Source organism: Hippocampus zosterae, chromosome 20 (assembly GCF_025434085.1).
Source record: "Hippocampus zosterae strain Florida chromosome 20, ASM2543408v3, whole genome shotgun sequence".
NCBI lineage: Eukaryota > Metazoa > Chordata > Actinopteri > Syngnathiformes > Syngnathidae > Hippocampus > Hippocampus zosterae.
This window is the reverse complement of record NC_067470.1, coordinates 4,555,968-4,572,959: the sequence shown is the minus strand read 5'-3', so window position 1 is coordinate 4,572,959 and position 16,992 is coordinate 4,555,968. Positions and strand designations below refer to the sequence as shown.

General features: G+C 44.3%; 1 protein-coding gene across 2 annotated transcripts in view; it reads right to left on the bottom strand.

The window, feature by feature from the left end:
• The window catches only part of ahrra (aryl-hydrocarbon receptor repressor a), a 52,635-nt gene that overhangs the window by 32,918 nt on the left and 2,725 nt on the right, over window positions 1–16,992 (bottom strand). The window lies entirely within an intron of this gene.

Sequence of the window (16,992 nt, the reverse complement as noted above, 5' to 3'; positions counted from 1 at the left end):
TCCTGTGTGAACTGCCCTTTGGTGTCAGTCGCTCCCTTGTGATCTGACTCGCCTTCCTTTTTTTTTTCTTACATGACTGACAAAGGCACAATAATATAATAATATATATATGTGCTTTTAAAATACGGCATTGAAGTGATGTGGCCCAAATCTCTCATGACACCCTTGGTCGTCCCTTCCATCTACGCATCTTTTCACACTCATTCACAGGCGCTCTGGCTCCTTCTCCATTCGGTTGGACAGATCGTTTTCATAACCACTTTTCCGAGGTCACCGCCGTGTCTGCCGTAGTCACGCAATCCCCCCTCGCCTGCTCAGTCAGCGTTACACAAACGTGCACGCGCATACGCACGCAGACTCCTGTGCTTTAACCCCGCGTTAAAGGAAGAGCGCGTAGCTTCAACCCCCCCCTCCCCCCCATGCAGCCACAACAGACTTTTTTTTTTTTCATGGGGTCGGCAAGTCTATTTTTGGCATTCGGCGCCTATGGCATTCCAAAGCACACTTGCAACCTGTGGCTGCAGGGTGGGAATGCATCTGGCTTAAGATGAGATGAAACAGACTGACGTTGGAGGATGAAGCAAGCTGTCACTTCAGGTAGCATTCTGCTACAGCGGGAGGGAGGTTGCAAAGCAAAATGCACATATCTGTGCAGCGTAAAGAGATGACATCTAACCTAAGATTGACCAACACACGGTATAGTGCAAGGTTATTATAGTTAATGAAATCTAACCAACTAAAACGGAAAAAAATATATATTTTATGGAATAAAATTAAAACCAAAACTCCATCTGATGTTGATTAAGCTAACTAAAACTATAATTGTCGCGAACATGTCCTTTGTTTTCACTTTTGATATCATACATGAGCTTTTGGGTTTCATCTTAAATGTGTTCGTTTCGGTATTGCTGTACATCCGTAGCTACAGAAGAAGGAAGGCTTTGAGAATTGTAGGTTACTTTATTACACAATACAGTACTTGGAAAAAGTTACTTTTTTTTTAACCTTGTTCTTGAAAATTACTCCATTTATTTAAAAAAAGTAAAACTAATCAAATTAAGATAAAACGAAGCATTTCTAATGAACAAAAATGAATTAAAACTCACAAACATGCTTTAAAACCAAATTAAAATGAACCAATTAAAAAAAAGTCAAAAAGACAATGAAACTATCATGAAAAATCCAAAACTACAAAAACAGACAAAATGAAATAAAATTGCATTTTTTCCCCCCGCCCCCCTATTTTGTTTTGTAGTTGAACACAATTTGACATATCTGCAAATATCTGCACACTCGTGTTGAGATGAACACACAAACGTGTGGCAGGCAAACATGTGCCATATAACTCACTGTGCAAAGGAAGATAATATCTTGACACACGCTGTGTAATTTTGCAACGGAAGGTTTTCCGCCTCATCAAATCTCATTTGGTGATGACTTCACCCAAGAGGGGTGAGCAGAATATCAACAAGACAGCCCCCAAAATGGCGTGGAAATTGACAACAGGTTTGGCCCAAGGGTGGGAAGGAATTCAAGTAGCTGGGGCGAAAAGCTCGCCAAGAGGAAAAAGGTTGGGCTCACAAGGTTTCTGCCAGGTGTTAAGTTTCTGCTAGCCGTCCAGCCGCTGACTAAATACATGAGAATGAACTGGCTGAAGAGAAAAGTTGTAATTATTTGTTTATACTGGATGAGCGCTCACAAAGCCACTCCGAGGAGGTGTGTTCCAAACCCGGCAAACAAACATGACATGACAACACGGTGCAGGACCCGTCGCCCCGCCCCTCCGCCCCTCCAGTAAAACACGTCACTCCGCCAGTCCTGAGTTGTTTTACATAACACATTTAAATAAGAATGCAGGCCTACCGACGGACGCTTTATTGGCGAGTCCCTAATAAATTCAACGTTTCTAATTTGGCCTCCCTTCGGTAATTCGGGCTCGCGTCCCTCACCGACCGATCTCCCTCCACTCCAGTTCAACGCGGCTCCGCATTAGGGTCACTCACGGCATAATGTGATTGCGTGACATGTCGACCTCATTGCAGGGGTCCTCTTTTAGCTCCGCCGTGGTGCTCAATTAGAAGGACGTTTAATGTCATTTCACGTAATGGAATTGCTTCTCTATACCGATCAGTTGTGGGAAGGAAGGAAAGCGGAGTGGCGTCACGTGAAGCGGACATATGAAAAAAATTACAAACTACGCTCACATGCTTGCGGACGAGGAACAGCGACGAAGGGGGAGCGGAGCGTGGAGATTGAGGTTGACCAGCCTTCAGAGCGAAAGCATTTGACAAGCGATTAAAAGTACAAAGGGGAAATAATAACATCACAGTAAAAATACGAGAAAGATGGAGATGGCACGACAGAAGGTGACGAAAGCAGACAGACAGAGTGTGAATGGGACCGGGGTGAAGCATCGTAACTCATCTGTCAACGAAAAAGAAAATCCCATCTGGCTTGGAAACAATTCACCTCATCCAGTGTCTTCTTTGCGACTGATCCGACACACTTTCAAACTCTTGCCGGTAGAAAAGAAGCCTAAAATCACAATTCAAGCCTATTGTCTACTTTGCTCAAACAACATGGACGTCATGCCTTGTTCAAGCGCGTGTGACGTCGTTGTAAAAAGCTCAATAGCCAAAAGAGAAATTGAACAGAAGTGGAAGTTTTTGTGTCCTTTTGTAAATCAAGAGAGACGACTTCCTGATTCTCCAAGAATGACGTGAAACAAAAAGAACCGTATCGTTCACGGTTCTGGCGCAGTGACGAGGGGGTAAAACAAAGGAAAGAAAAAAAAAATAATAATCGCATATTTTTTTTTTTCATTTGGTTGTTTACAGACTTCCTTGCTCACAGAGGAATGATTCAGTTGGAAAATAAAAAGAGTTTGCGCGCCACTTACCGTCTGTAAACAACGCAACTATTTGTCGCGGCTCACCGTAAGCAATCGCAACTGTCCGTGGCGACTCTGCTCTGGTGAGCTGTGATGGATGGCTTGTTTGAATATTAATCACTTGATAGCTTTGTTGCCTAAGCCACGAAATAAAAAGACATCAGAATCAAATATGAACAGATGGCGGAGATGATCTGTTTGCTCTTTAGCGACAACAGAACGAGCGACTGGGACACTGGGACGCAGACGCATGACGGGCAGGGGGGAGCTTGTGTGGCGTTTATAAAATCGACGTGAGCATTTTCACGGCGGCGGACATTGTGAGTCGGCGTGGCGTCTTTAACTCGTCGAGGGACATATCGGGGACATTTTCCTGCCAGTCGACACAACATCGCGTGAGAAGGGAAGGGGATCCGGCGGATCCAATTGCCCTGTGTGAGTGCGGCAGCGCCTCTATGAATGCGGCCTTTGAGTGGCAAGGCGCCAGTAGACAGCCTGCACTTAGGCCCGATGCGACTTCAAACGGCTACAATTATGCTATTCTCCTCCGCCATCCATGTTTTTTTTCTCTCACTCTCCATGAGTCAGGAGGAAGGATTCTCCAGCGAGCTTTTGTTTACACCCATACTACTCATGCAAGGACTGTGACGTTTCACGGCATCCATTTCAGTTTTGCTTCTCAAAAGCGGGAATCAAATAGCGCGGTTACCTCCGAATTCCTCTATTTTCCACATTCTGCTGTTTGATCCCACTTTTCTAACACCTTCATTGACTTGAGTGGACCCGCTATGTCTTTGGCTCGGATTCAGAATAGCCGCCACTTACGTCGACAGCTCCTCTCCGTCCTTTGAACAAATAGACAATATAAAAATGCGACATTTAAGCTTGAAGGAATAACAAATGAAAGTGTTCTTCTTTCTGTTTTGTGTGTGCGTGCGTTTCATCGAGGGCACAAGTAGGTCACCACACTCGCACGCAAAGAACTAAATCTTTTTTGCCGTATGACCAAAAAAAAATTAAAAAATGCAACATGCCGTACCAAAAATGAAAAGTAGTCTCGGCATCAACTAGATTTAGGCTTGCATTGAGAAAAAAAAACAAAAAAAGGAAAATTTGTTTGTCTAGCCATTCATTATTTTCAGGAACTCATACCGCGATGAAAGAAAGACGTTTTACATGATCTTCCGGAGAGCGGCTAAATGACCAACGCTCTAATTTGCTCACTTCTACAAATAGACACAAGTGCACAAAAACGCTAACGCCGCTTCACCTCCAATTTTTGAACCCGCAAGAGGAGCCGCCTCTCAAACTGGGTTAGCCATAGCTCTAAGCTCATAGCGGACGTTGTTCCCCGGAATATCAAATAAGGCCTGACGGTGAACATCTAAGAGGCAAAAAAAAATAAAAAATGCATGGAGGTAGCTGAGTTCTATTGGGTCCCACGCAAAACGGATTTTTACATGACAGTGGCACCGCAGCGTGTGCACAAATTGCATCAGTTTGAACATATTGTATATCACAGATGGAGGGATATGACGCCGTTGGCAGTTGTATGGACGTGCGGATGTAAGTCAGCTTTGATTCGGGAGCTATATTTACACCGACGTCCGACAATGATGGAGCCTGTCACATCAACATCAACATCATTTTTTTTGGGGGGGGGGGGTGTGAATGATGTTTCACAGCCAAGAAACTGGGTTAGACTGGCTTTTATCGCCATTAATTTGTCAACTCCGCTGCCAAACTTTCAAACGCTGTCATCAACAAATAAATGCATTTGCCAAGATACTGTGTTCATTTGTCAATTGATACGTTAGGGAAATAATCACGCACGGACATCTTTTGATGAATTTAGGGCTGAACAGTTCATCAAATTCAAAACAACATCGCAATGGAGTGGAATGCGATTTTTCAAATTGCAAAAGACTTCAATTTGCAGGACCAAACATTCATATCAGAAAGTCTGCTTTTTGTATAATAAATCTGATATTACTTAATGTAATAACAATTAATTTACTGCCTTTTTTTTTAATTACATGGCACTCACCTTTGGAAAAAATATCAAATCACACACGCTCTCTCTCTTTATATATACATATATATATATATATATATATATATATATATATATATATATATATATATATATTTGTATCGCAATTAGATTGTCATTCAAAATCATTCAGATCTGCTTTATTTTGCTTCATGGATGGCACCGAATGTCAGACACAAACCTCAGTTTGATGCCCTGCAGCTCTCCACCGCTACAAGCCACAATAATGATCAAATGGAATCTATCCGACGCCTCTAAATACGTCTGATGCACGGGAACGGCCTTTGCATGTGTGAATGAAGACATCCGCAGCCAAGGAAAGCATTGACATCTGTTCAGGTCAAAGAAATGCGCCACGACGAATCAACCGTGATTGGGAAATAATAGGAGTGGTGCATGAAAAATAGACACTGGTCTGACCACATCCAGCTCAATATTTGTGCCGCGGCACTTTACGAAAACAAGGATTTAAACTCAGCGCTCTGACTTGTATGCGTGTGGGTGATGCATATTTAAAACATTTGCAATTTGATGATGAAAACAAACCCTGGCACATTAGCATGGAGAATTCCTCGCTCTGCACGCAAACTTAGAATAAGGGAGGGCTGCACGGCGAGAGTGTGTGTATGTGTGTGTGTGCGAGTGTGAAGCTGTGGGCGAAAAGCTAGCAGCTGTTTAAATTCAGCGCTCTCTGCAACATGCCAATTTAAACATGATCCTCATGGACGGAGAGAGAATTTGACACACTCGCCGCCGCTTTCTGTCACCTTCGATATTCTTGACAAAATTTCAAAAAGGAACTACATTGCACATCGTATATCTCTGAGTTGACTTTAAATCGGAAACGACTTTCCTGGCAGCTCCTGCACGCGCTATGAAACATTGGATCTGTTGTCATGTGTGTTCTTTCGGGGGTCATGTCATTGTGTCTGTGAATAAATCATCATGTTAGCGCTGGTGCCTGGACGGTGCGCGAGTTTGAGGCCCGCGGCGCCGCAGCGAACGAGGTCACACACACGCCGGAGCCAACGTTGACTCACATCGGCCCATGTTCCTCATAATACGGAAGATGAATTCGAAGTCAGATGGTTTAAAAATCGCCGCACTCGGGCCTTTAGTATGGAATCCATGTGGAGTTAAAAAATGTACACACACTTTTTCGAATACCAGGTTTTGGTCATATAAAAATATGAGACCAAAACACATTTTTCCAAACATTTTTCCCAACATTCATGTGACCTATCACCTGTACAACTTAATTTGGAAAAAAAAAATGAAATCATGTGGTTGCATAAGTGTACACACCCTAAGATGTGGCTCATTTTCAATTGGAGTCAGCACACACCTGCCATCATTTCAAGCGTCCGTGAGTAACCCCAAATGAAGTTCAGCTGTTCCAGAAAACTTTTTTGTGTGAACACTGACTGGTTTGGAAATGATTCATTCTGGTCTAATTTTTTTTTAATATAGCAAAAATCTGACATTTGAACCAGGGTGTGTAGACTTTTTATATCAACTGTAAGTAGAAGGACTTAAAAAAAATGAGAACATATTGAAAAAAAGCTTTGGTAATATTTGGATTCCACAACCGAAACTGCTTACGTGTTTTTGGGGGGGATTTGTTGTTGTTGTTTTTTTTTTAATCCAGAGCATCTTTGCCAAAGTCGTGCGTGAGGAACACAAACGTGCTAAAATAAGGCCAAGGAGGGAGAATCTCTTGCTTCTACAAATCTGTTGCTGTTGTCGTTCACGTTAGAGTATTTCTACTTTCCATAATTCAAATCAAAACGGTGTGAATGTATAATTTGTTTTCTCATGCACTCAAAGACAAAATGTGCACACCCTCTAATATCCCGACATGCGTTGGAGCCATGTCCCAGCTTTTATTGTCAAACACTTAAAAATATACCTTCCATTCTCCCAGCTAACAAATAAAGCCCGGGGCTTGAAGGACAGAGCAAAGCGCGAGTCACGCAACCAGAACCCCCCCCCCCCCCCCCAATTCTTCCTCTCTGCCTCTTCCTGCCTTTCATGCACCTCCCTCTCTCCCTCTCTCGCTCTTTCTGTCAACATACTCACTATCCTGACTAACTGGATACCTGCCTGAGTGCATGCAACATTTTTCCTCCCCATCAGAACAATATGTGGCTCGTCGTCGTTCGGTTTGTCCGTCTGTGCTTGGCGACAAGCCTCGGAAGCGTCCGGTGTGACACGAGGACACGGCGTCTTTACAATTTCTCCTTCTCGCTGTGCCCTCCGTATGCATTATTTTGTCAGGCGCACTCGTTCGATCATAATTCGGCAGAGAGCGGGAGTTCAATCAGAGGTCAGGCTGCGCCGGGTCCTCATTGCGAGGCCGTGGCCTGCCAGCCGATGAAACGCACACAAACACGAAACCCATTTTTGCGTCACATTCCCTCCGCTGGCTTTATCTTTCTCGCGTTTGTAGTACATGACGATATTTTGGGCAGAGTGAATCTTAAGACAGCCACTAAATAACCCAGAGGCTGGTTTGATGTTTTGCGCTCAAATGACAAAATTCAGTCAAGTGCAGTCAGTCAGCGTGAAAAGACAAAGTAGGAAGTCAAATACTTTCACATCGAAAGCGCTTTTTATCTTTGTTTGTAAGCATCCTTTAAAAAAAAACAATTTTGGTGGATGTGTCACACATGCCAAACAGAAGAGTTTCAATAACGATGCAGATTAAGTACCGGTAACTAGAATTTTTACACTTTGCTTTGATAGTCGACATGCAAGTGAGGCACGAACCACAATCTAGCGGGGGGGGTGTACACCGTAAATCCATTTCACTTTACATGACATGAGGAACTGTTTTGACTTAAGCGAGTGACGATCTATTGTGTTAAAACCAGATCAGATGATGAAGAAAGGGAACCTCATCAGGTTGAAGGAAGTTCCATCAAGCCGTACCGGGTCAAATGCCACTTTTGGCTCGCGCTCTTTCCAACCATGTTGGCCCATCACGAGGCTACAAATTTTCAGAAGCAGTTCACGCCAAATGAAAGCAGCCGCAGTCACTTTTTCTTTGGGGTGGGAGGGGCGTTGTTCCACATTGTTGTGCTTGTATTTAACCGTTTGTCACTGGGAACCCATATCGTGCCAGAGCAGCGGTGTCACCAAGTTCAGTCATCACCCACTGTGAATAGGCTCTCCATTCGCTCGGTTTAGCCATCAACAGATCGCATTACTGACACCACTGAGCTTTTTATGCGGGTGGCCATGTTAAATTGGTTGTGCCATAGCTAATAGGTTTTCACTGGGAGGGGAAAACCGGGGGCCATTTGAGGATGACGGCCAAGGTTTTGGTTCAGAGGAGGGAATCTGTGTCATGACATCAATCACTTTCTTTGTGGTTTGTCTGTACACCATGCAAACAGAAAGATGGGAGGTGTGCAGATGACGACGGAAAACCTTTCTAGCAGAATCAAGAAATACTTTTCCGGACGTACGGTGATGTTACAAATCCCAAAAAGATACTTTAGGTGTATATCCGAAGAGAGAAATTAAAAAAAAGATATACGGTACATTGAATAAAATGGTTCATACTTTATTGCGTCCGATAAAGTCCCAAATTTGAGATTAGAGACAAATGGAAGCGCCCTGATGCCATTCTAGTTCACATAACAAAATGAGCGTTCAAAGGCATAACGACTTAACAAATGGGCTTTCGACATGTGGTTTAAGGCAGTTTCTTCATTCTGCATGCTGGCATCGAGATCAACCGAGTCTGTTGGTTGCATGGTTGCTTGAATCTAAACTGTCAGTGAACTTTGCAAACCAGAAAGTTTTGAAGTGGGGCAAAGTTTTTCTAGGCTGCACAAACACCTGCCTTATGGAGGACCAAAAAAATAACTTGCATGACCATTGGCGATTTAAAGATAATCTGACCCGGGGTCAGTTGGATTTGGGTTTGGCTCATAGAGTCAGACAATCCCAAACATGTCCATGTTTTTTACGCCAAAAATACCTGTTTTGTATGCGGGAGCAGAAGGCTTTTTTTCAATGTGGCTCTGTCTCTGTTTTATTTTATTTTATTTTTTGATGCAGACATTCATTTATCAGGATCTTCTTACTGGAGCCCTGCAAGGTTTGGTGCATAGCGATGCTAACTTGCGAAGCGACAGCTATGTACTAAAGTCAAAACAAAATTCATTCCATGACGCTGGTCGGCCTCCGATCAGAACTGGAAACCATGTTTCCCACAGGGACTTATGAAAATAAAAAAATAAATAATTAGTTAGGCGACTGCCTAACTATTCATTAATTCATTCATCTTCTGTACCGCTTGATCCTCACTAGGGTAGGGGGGGGGGGGTGCTGGAGCCCATTCCAGCCGTCTCCGGGCAGTAGGCGGGGGACACCCTGAATCGGTTGCCAGCCAATCGCAGGGCACACAGAGACGAACAACCATCCACGCTCACACTCACACCTAGGGACAATTAAGAGTGTTCAATCAGCCTGCCACGCATGCTTTTGGAATGTGGGAGGAAACCGGAGCACCCGGAGAAAACCCACGCAGGCCCGGGGAGAACATGCAAACTCCACACAGGGAGGCCGGAGCTGGAATCGAACCCGGTACCTCTGCACTGTGAAGCCGACGTGCTAACTGCCTAACTAATTATAGTCTATATAGAGAAGTATCACAGGTAGGTGTTTTTCAGTGGCAGAATGAATCTTAGAACTTTTTACCTCTAATATGTCACAAACATGTGAAAAGAAATTTGATTTTTTTGGGGGGAGGGGGGGCCTAATTTAAAAATATGAAGGGAAAAAAAACATGCTAACCTTAGCACAAAAAAATACTATGCACATCAGTCAGTTTATTACACTCTGCGTCACTACAAGTGTCACAAAAAAGCCCCCCTCCCAAAAAAAAACCTCAGTAGATTTGATTGTTTGATACGATGCAAAGCACTCCATAGTCAACTTCAACAGTGCGCTCACATGAGCATCACATGCACTAAGAGCATCCGTGAGCTAATCTGCAGCGCGCTTGTTGCTCTCCTCGCGGTCCCCTGTGCGCTCTCCTTGCCCGGGAGGAGCCGAGCGGCGCGCTAGGCGGTAGCCGTGACAGTAATTACACAAGACAGCCTCCAACAATAGTGTTGGGCCAACAAAGGCTTCTGCTCCCTCCGCATGAGTTCTGTTTGTCTATTCACACTCACTCAAACTCAAACACACACTCTGCCCGTCTGTTTGCACACATACACACCGCAAAGGAACACGCCTCCCATTGCCGCACGGCTGCCACTAGCTGTTACAGTTGGCGTCTAACGGGGGACCCCCTTGGCACTGGTTTGAGTAATTCACTTATGGCCTTTTGTGATCCCGCGGGGCTTTGTCGGCCCCCCCCGAGCCAATAGTGTCCGACTTCACTCAAGCGAGTTCAATGTCCGTGGCACGAGACGCCGGGCAGGGACAAAGCAAGTGTCATGTCTTTGATTCAAGCAACTAATGAGTTAACTGCGAGGATCCTAAACGCATACGGCGGCGTCTCTATTCATGCTTCTCGACACATACAAGGGATTAGCATGGCTGGCCTATTGTGCGGCCCATTACCGGGGAGCGGACCAACATACGTGCGTGAGGGTGCGGGGCGAGGGGGGGGGGGTGAGCCGACATGCAACTAGCGTGCAGTTTAGCGCAGATGATAACTACGTTGGAAACGACAAAGTGCTTTTGAAACCCAAACCAGCATGAGAACGTGCATTAAAAAACAGTCTCGGGCCACCTGTAAGAGCTCAGAGCTCATCTTCAATGACTGAATGGAAGATTTTTTTTTTATGGATTACTAGCTGGTTCGCCGCCCTCCGGGCGGCTCATCAGCTAGTTCCTGCGGAAGGCTGGTAAGGTGGGTCTTCGGCCCACAAAAGTGTTGTTGCTTGGTTCAACTTTTTGTTCATCTTCATTGCTTATCGCGAAAATAAAGAGATGTTTAGCTCTACTAAATAACTAACAATTTCATTGCAATGCTTGTGGGTAGACAACATTTTTTCGCTAAGATGTCCGCGCGATCGTAGTGAGCCACTGCCTGAGCGGCGCAGTGGCACGGTGCAGTGGCGGCGCGCAGCGGCGCGCTGAAGTACGTTTTGAAAAGGGACAGACGGAAGGACAGACCGCGTGCGGGACGACGCCCAATATATACATAGATGTTTGGCAGACAATAGTAGGCCCAGCACGCATGGGCTTCAAAACTCACCAAGCAATCAAAATAACATCATACAACAACAAAAATGTATGTCCAATCCTGTCTTTCTTTGCTCGTTTCTGCGTGTACTGTACTTGGGTTTGAGCAAAACACTTTTAAACCGGGCTCCAAAGGAGAATTCATATCACAACACAGATTTATTGCTGTTAAAAATGAACAAAAGCCTTTTTTTTTTGACCAGGTGGAATTCCATTCCTGTCGGCAATGATCATTGGATTCGTTTTCACCCTTCAAAATAGTCCAAGCTGTCGTCAAACAGATGATTCAAGGCCCTTTTTTAAAGGTTCTGGAGAGCAGTCCCGGATCCTGCGTGAGGTTTGTCAGAACACGTTAACGTTTTACAGCGGGAACGTAGAACAAATCCATACCGCTACCTTTGTGCGCACAACTTGGTGTCACGGAATGACCGACGTTGCATGTGGAGGAAAGAGGAAGGAGAAAAAAAAAAGCCTGAGCGCTGCTGGCATTTAGCCCCGTCACGCACTCTTTATGAAGCCCACGAAGACAGAGAGGTGATTTTTATTTATTTTTTGCTTTCACAGAGGTCCGTGAAACAAGCAGAAATGCAGAACCCCCATCGGGGCAAAGGACGACGGGGAGGAAATAACAACGTGTTAGTCGTGATCAAAGAAATACGGAGAGACATCGAGCTGGCGGCTGAGTGAAGGACGAGGTGGTGGCAGAAGCGATGCGGCGACAATGACGTGACGAACTCCATCGTTTGCCCCATTTGAAGGTGATCATCGTGCATAAGAGCAAATTTTCCCAAGCGCGCGGATTGAGAGATTCCCAAACCATTTTCCGCCCGGGCGCTCTTCACCAACACGAGTATAACAGCCGAGAGGCGACGAAACGTCAAAAGAAAAGCGTGGGAATGCAATCGCAGCCCCGACGACGCGTTTGCCCACGTTGGCGTGGATGCGCGGGCCGAGTGGTTTTCGTGCGGCAAAACAACACTTCAGTCCACTTGAGCTGCAAACGCGCGACATTTGGCATTTGGCCCGCGAAGGCTTTAAACGCACGTCGGAGCATTCAAAAGTGAGCTTGACCAGAGCGACGAAGAATTCCACTAAACAGTACGTCAGCTTTTCTTCGCGGCTCGCCGCATTGACACTCGAGTTCGACTGATTCCTGGTGATTAGTTGCTTGTTGTGCTCTGGGTGACTGGCTCTGGGCTGGGGTCAAACAACAGGGGTGGGGCGGGTGGGGCAAATGCAAAGGGCAGAGGTTTTGACCTTCGATAGGTTTGAGTTCACTTGAGAAAAGATGTGGACAGACGTAACAAATGAGTCACTGAGCTGTGCAGCTACGTGATGGTCAGACACCCGCCCGCCGCGTTCTGGCCACTTGCGCAAGCTCATGAGATCCAATGCGGGAGGGAAAACTGCCTTTGTGAAGATAACGATGTTGATCAACGATGAAATGATCAAAAGACAATAAGTGAAGGTAAAATCTGTCAATTCCGTGTAGGTTGCAACAAGCCGCGAGGAAAAAATATGCACCAAATTTCAAACCGTTTACACGTCGGTGCAACTCATTTGACAAGCGTCGGAGGATTCAGTCAAATTATTATGATTTTTTTTTTTTACATTTTATTCTATTTTGTTTTACTTCATTTCGCTTGGCCTTATTTTACTACTGTGTCAGTTTTTTAAATTATTATTTTTTTTTCTACATTTTATTCTATTTTGTTTTACTTCATTTCGGTTGACCTTATTTTACTATGTGCCCGTTTTTTAATTTTTTTCTTTTTTGTTACATTTTATTCTATTTTGTTTTACTTCATTTCACTTGACCTTATTTTACTACTATGTGTCAGTTTTTTAAATTATTATTTTTTTCTACATTTTTATATTTTGTTATACTTATATTTATATATTTATATTTAATATATATTTATATTTATATTTTGTTTTACTTCATTTCGGTTGACCTTATTTTACTATGTGCCCGTTTTTTAATTATTTTTTTTTTACATTTTATTCTATTTAGTTTTACTTCATTTCGCTTGACCTTATTTTACTACTATGTGTCCGTTTTTTAAATTATTATTATTATTTTTTTTAACGACAGCAAAGAACATCCACCGCACAGTGTAATGTCTTATTTGAAAAATATTGGGGACATTCAGGGACGCTGTTTGGCACAGGTTTACCTTTTCCTAAATAATGGTCAAAAGAAAGGCACGCATGTTTTTTTTTTTTTGCTACAACCCCTGGTCAGCCACATGACATATGTCACTTATGTTTCGTACGATCATTTTGATACTATTGACCTATTTCACGGTTTCAAGGTTTTCCCCACGACCCACCGAAAGGTGCACCATTCTGCCCGAACCTCTAAAAATGTGGTGGCGACAGTTCTCGGGACAGTTTCAAACTCCTCCCCGTACCCTTCGAAACACACATTTGTGTAATACAAATGTCCAATTTGACTGGACTGGCAGATTTTGGATCACTTCAGGACATAAAATGCACATTTCAGGGTGTCGGAAAGATGATTTGGATTGCTTTCAAATGTCCAAAATGAGTCAAATTGGACCCGAGCAGAATGCAAAGGGCTTTTCACGAAAATAACTCTTACAGCGGTCAACTTTTCAACTTCAACTTGACGGTACAGTGCTGTCGAGGGTCAGCGAGAGTTGAGTCCAAACAAAGTCCATCGATAATGTGACCCGTTTCACATTCTCCACTCGTAAGCAAAAATCCCTTTGAAGCTGTCTGCTGTCTGTCGAACGACGTCACGAATGGCGTGGGACTGCCGTGAGTCCGCCTACTCGGCTGCCTTTCTCTTCCTCTTTTTAAGGCATCTCAGACAATGGCGCACATTCCCTTCGCACGCATTTGTCGTACGGTTGCACGCGTAATTTGTGACTATCGGTCCACCTGAGTGATTGTTATGCGCACCCCTTTTTCATCACGTCAAACGGTATGACGGTTGAGGGTTTAATTGAGGGCTTGCAGACGATCACATTTATGTATGCACGCCTCACCGCGTCAGGGATATATTTACTCCTCAGGTATTTATTTGAGTGGCAGCATCAGTTAGCGTTGACGGATGGGCTGATAAGTGAAAAGAAAGAGCTTCAATCTGGGAACAAATATAAGCGGCGTTTATGTTCTGTTCCGATCTGGGATTTCATCGACATGTTGTTAAAGCACTCCTTGGCGATGCCGTGGCCAGGCGACGTATGGGCAAGACGATATCTTGATTTTAACCATCATCGCATCTTTTGAATTTAAATGAGCCTCAGGCATGAGCTAGGCCATTGTTTTGCAACCGTCAAGCTCCAATCATTCCGTTATATTTTATTCCTACTACAGCAGACATACATACCGGGCCAAATGATTGAATACATGCCGGTCTTTCATGGAGTAGAAAGAGCCCCAATGGCCTTCTTGGTGTCCCATTGTTAAAATTGCAAACACTGCAACACCAGTTCAGGCTACAACGGCCGAAACGTCAATGGGTTTCAAATAAGCTTCGAAGGAGTGCCAGATTGCACAATTTCTAACGTATTTGGTTGAACGTATTTACCCAGAATCTTGATCTACCGTATACTGTACCCGACCATACCACGCAACGCATTTCTAAAACGAAAGCCATCGCATAATGTACCGCACCAGATCAACCCTTAAACCTACACATACCGTATACTAAACATTTGGTTTTTGTTTTGACAAAATACAACTGTTTTGAAAATATCAAAGGAGACAGCCAAACGGGCAGGCTCCTTAAAAAACGACATTCAAGGGGATAAAAAAAAAAGGTAATTGGGGCAGAAAGACAACTAAGGAGAGACAGTTAATCCTGAGAGTAAATATTTAACAAGCTCAACAATTGCAGGGAAGGCCGGGGCCTAACATGGAAGAGGAGGGAATTTCAGTCACCCGACACACACACACACACACACACACCTACATACATACACACACATACACACATTTTTAATAGTTTATGAAAAAATAGCTAGGGGATATTTTTGTCTATTCCCTTTATACAAATGTAGGATTTATTTCCCCCTTTTTTAAAAAGCAAGCAAATATTACCACAAAGGAAATGGAAAGTGACATTTATTGCATGGATATTTGGGGGGGGGGGGGGGGGGGGGGTTGTGTAGTTGATGCCAAGGGTTCATTATTATTGTCAAGTTGATGCACACCATTTATAGGAAAACTCTTAAAAAGGCACATCTTGTGCTCAGACCAAAGTCTCTCAAATCTGTGCTTCGCCACATAACAACTTCACAAAGTCCCTCCAGTGGACATAAACCAGAAGTACATGAACGTCAATGAAATCAACTTGGATTCGGTCTTCATATTGGTGAGCAAATAAGAAGCGCGAGGAATAGCACCGGCGCCACAATGTGATTGTTGTTGTCAAATATAGAAGGACTCCCTCCGCGCCGAGTGTATCCAAAGGTCAGTTCGGAGAGGGCGGCGGGCGCACGTTGCAGATTTATAATGAAGCAAAGGCCTCGGTTCCAGTCCAACTAATTATTTTCATTAGTGGAGCATCAAAAGACACGTGAGCCGGTCAACCGGCGCCGCTGATAAGATTTCTGACAGAAGTAGAGCAACTCAACAGAGATCCCTTGATGAGCGTTCAAAGCCAAGCTCCTAAAATGAGTCCAGATCTTCGACGCGACATGCAGGCATGCGGCGTACATGCAAGACTCCGCAAAGACTCCGCAACAAGAGCAAAACCGGACCCGCCGTCACTTTCGACACTTTGCCACCGCACCTCTCGTCACTTTCCCACTCTTCACCGAGCTGTCATTTTCCGAGCCTTCCCCTCACGACACCGTCAACACCTCCCGTCGCGGCTCTTCCCCGGAGGCGACGCTTGTCGTCTTTACCCCTGCGTGAGCGGTCGCCCGGGAAAGGCACATTTAATAAGTCCGATTAGCACCTGTACAGGAACTTTGCGTGATGGCTAAGCTAAATGAGTAGAACGGGTGAGCAGGGTGGACGTTTGTGTGAAAACTGCACTGCCCGTCACTCCAACTCAGGGGATGTCGCGGATAAATAAGCACAAATAAATCAGTTCAGTGAAGTCCAAGCTAAGGGTTCCTTAAAACGTCTGCAAACCAGCCCTAAAACGTGCATCATAAACTTTTGTCTTAGATAGTGCTCTTCTTTCAAACGGCAACAACAGAATTGCTCCGGTTTGCTCGCCGACTCCTCTCAAGCAAGGTGAAAAGACAACCTCTCCATTGTTTCCTTCAAAGAAAAGATGTTTCTGTGCTTCAAAGGCATTCCAAACCTATTTGAAAGTGGATTTCGGAGCGCGGAAAGCAAGCGCAGGGCCTGAAAATAACGTTTTCATTACACCGCCCGGTCTACAAAACCCAAAGGGGAAGATGGGGATTTGGGGTCGGTTTCCTGGCAGATCAGAGCTCATCGTGTTACTGTCAGTCACATCCTATAGAAATCATCCGCACTTGTCTGATCCCCCATCGAGAGTCGTGCTGAATGAAGTTGCGACGCAGGAAGGCCGCGCAGGAAATTAATCATACCAAACTTAATTGCTTCTTCCTTTCACCACTCGCGAGGCTGATCGAGGCCTCCGTTAGCAAGGCCACTTCAAGCAAATAGTCTTGTAAACAAAAAGACATTCGCATTTAGGTGTGCAGCTATCCAATGATAACCTCCAGAGCGCATTTAAGTATTTGACAAACACTCCAACAAAAGTTGGCTTGTTATATTGTATGAAATATGACGACAGTGTACCTTTATTTGAGAAAGAAAAGGCTTTTGAAATCTTGAATCACTCTAACTAAAAACACGCGCTAGCAAACAGCATCCATGGTAAAGGCAT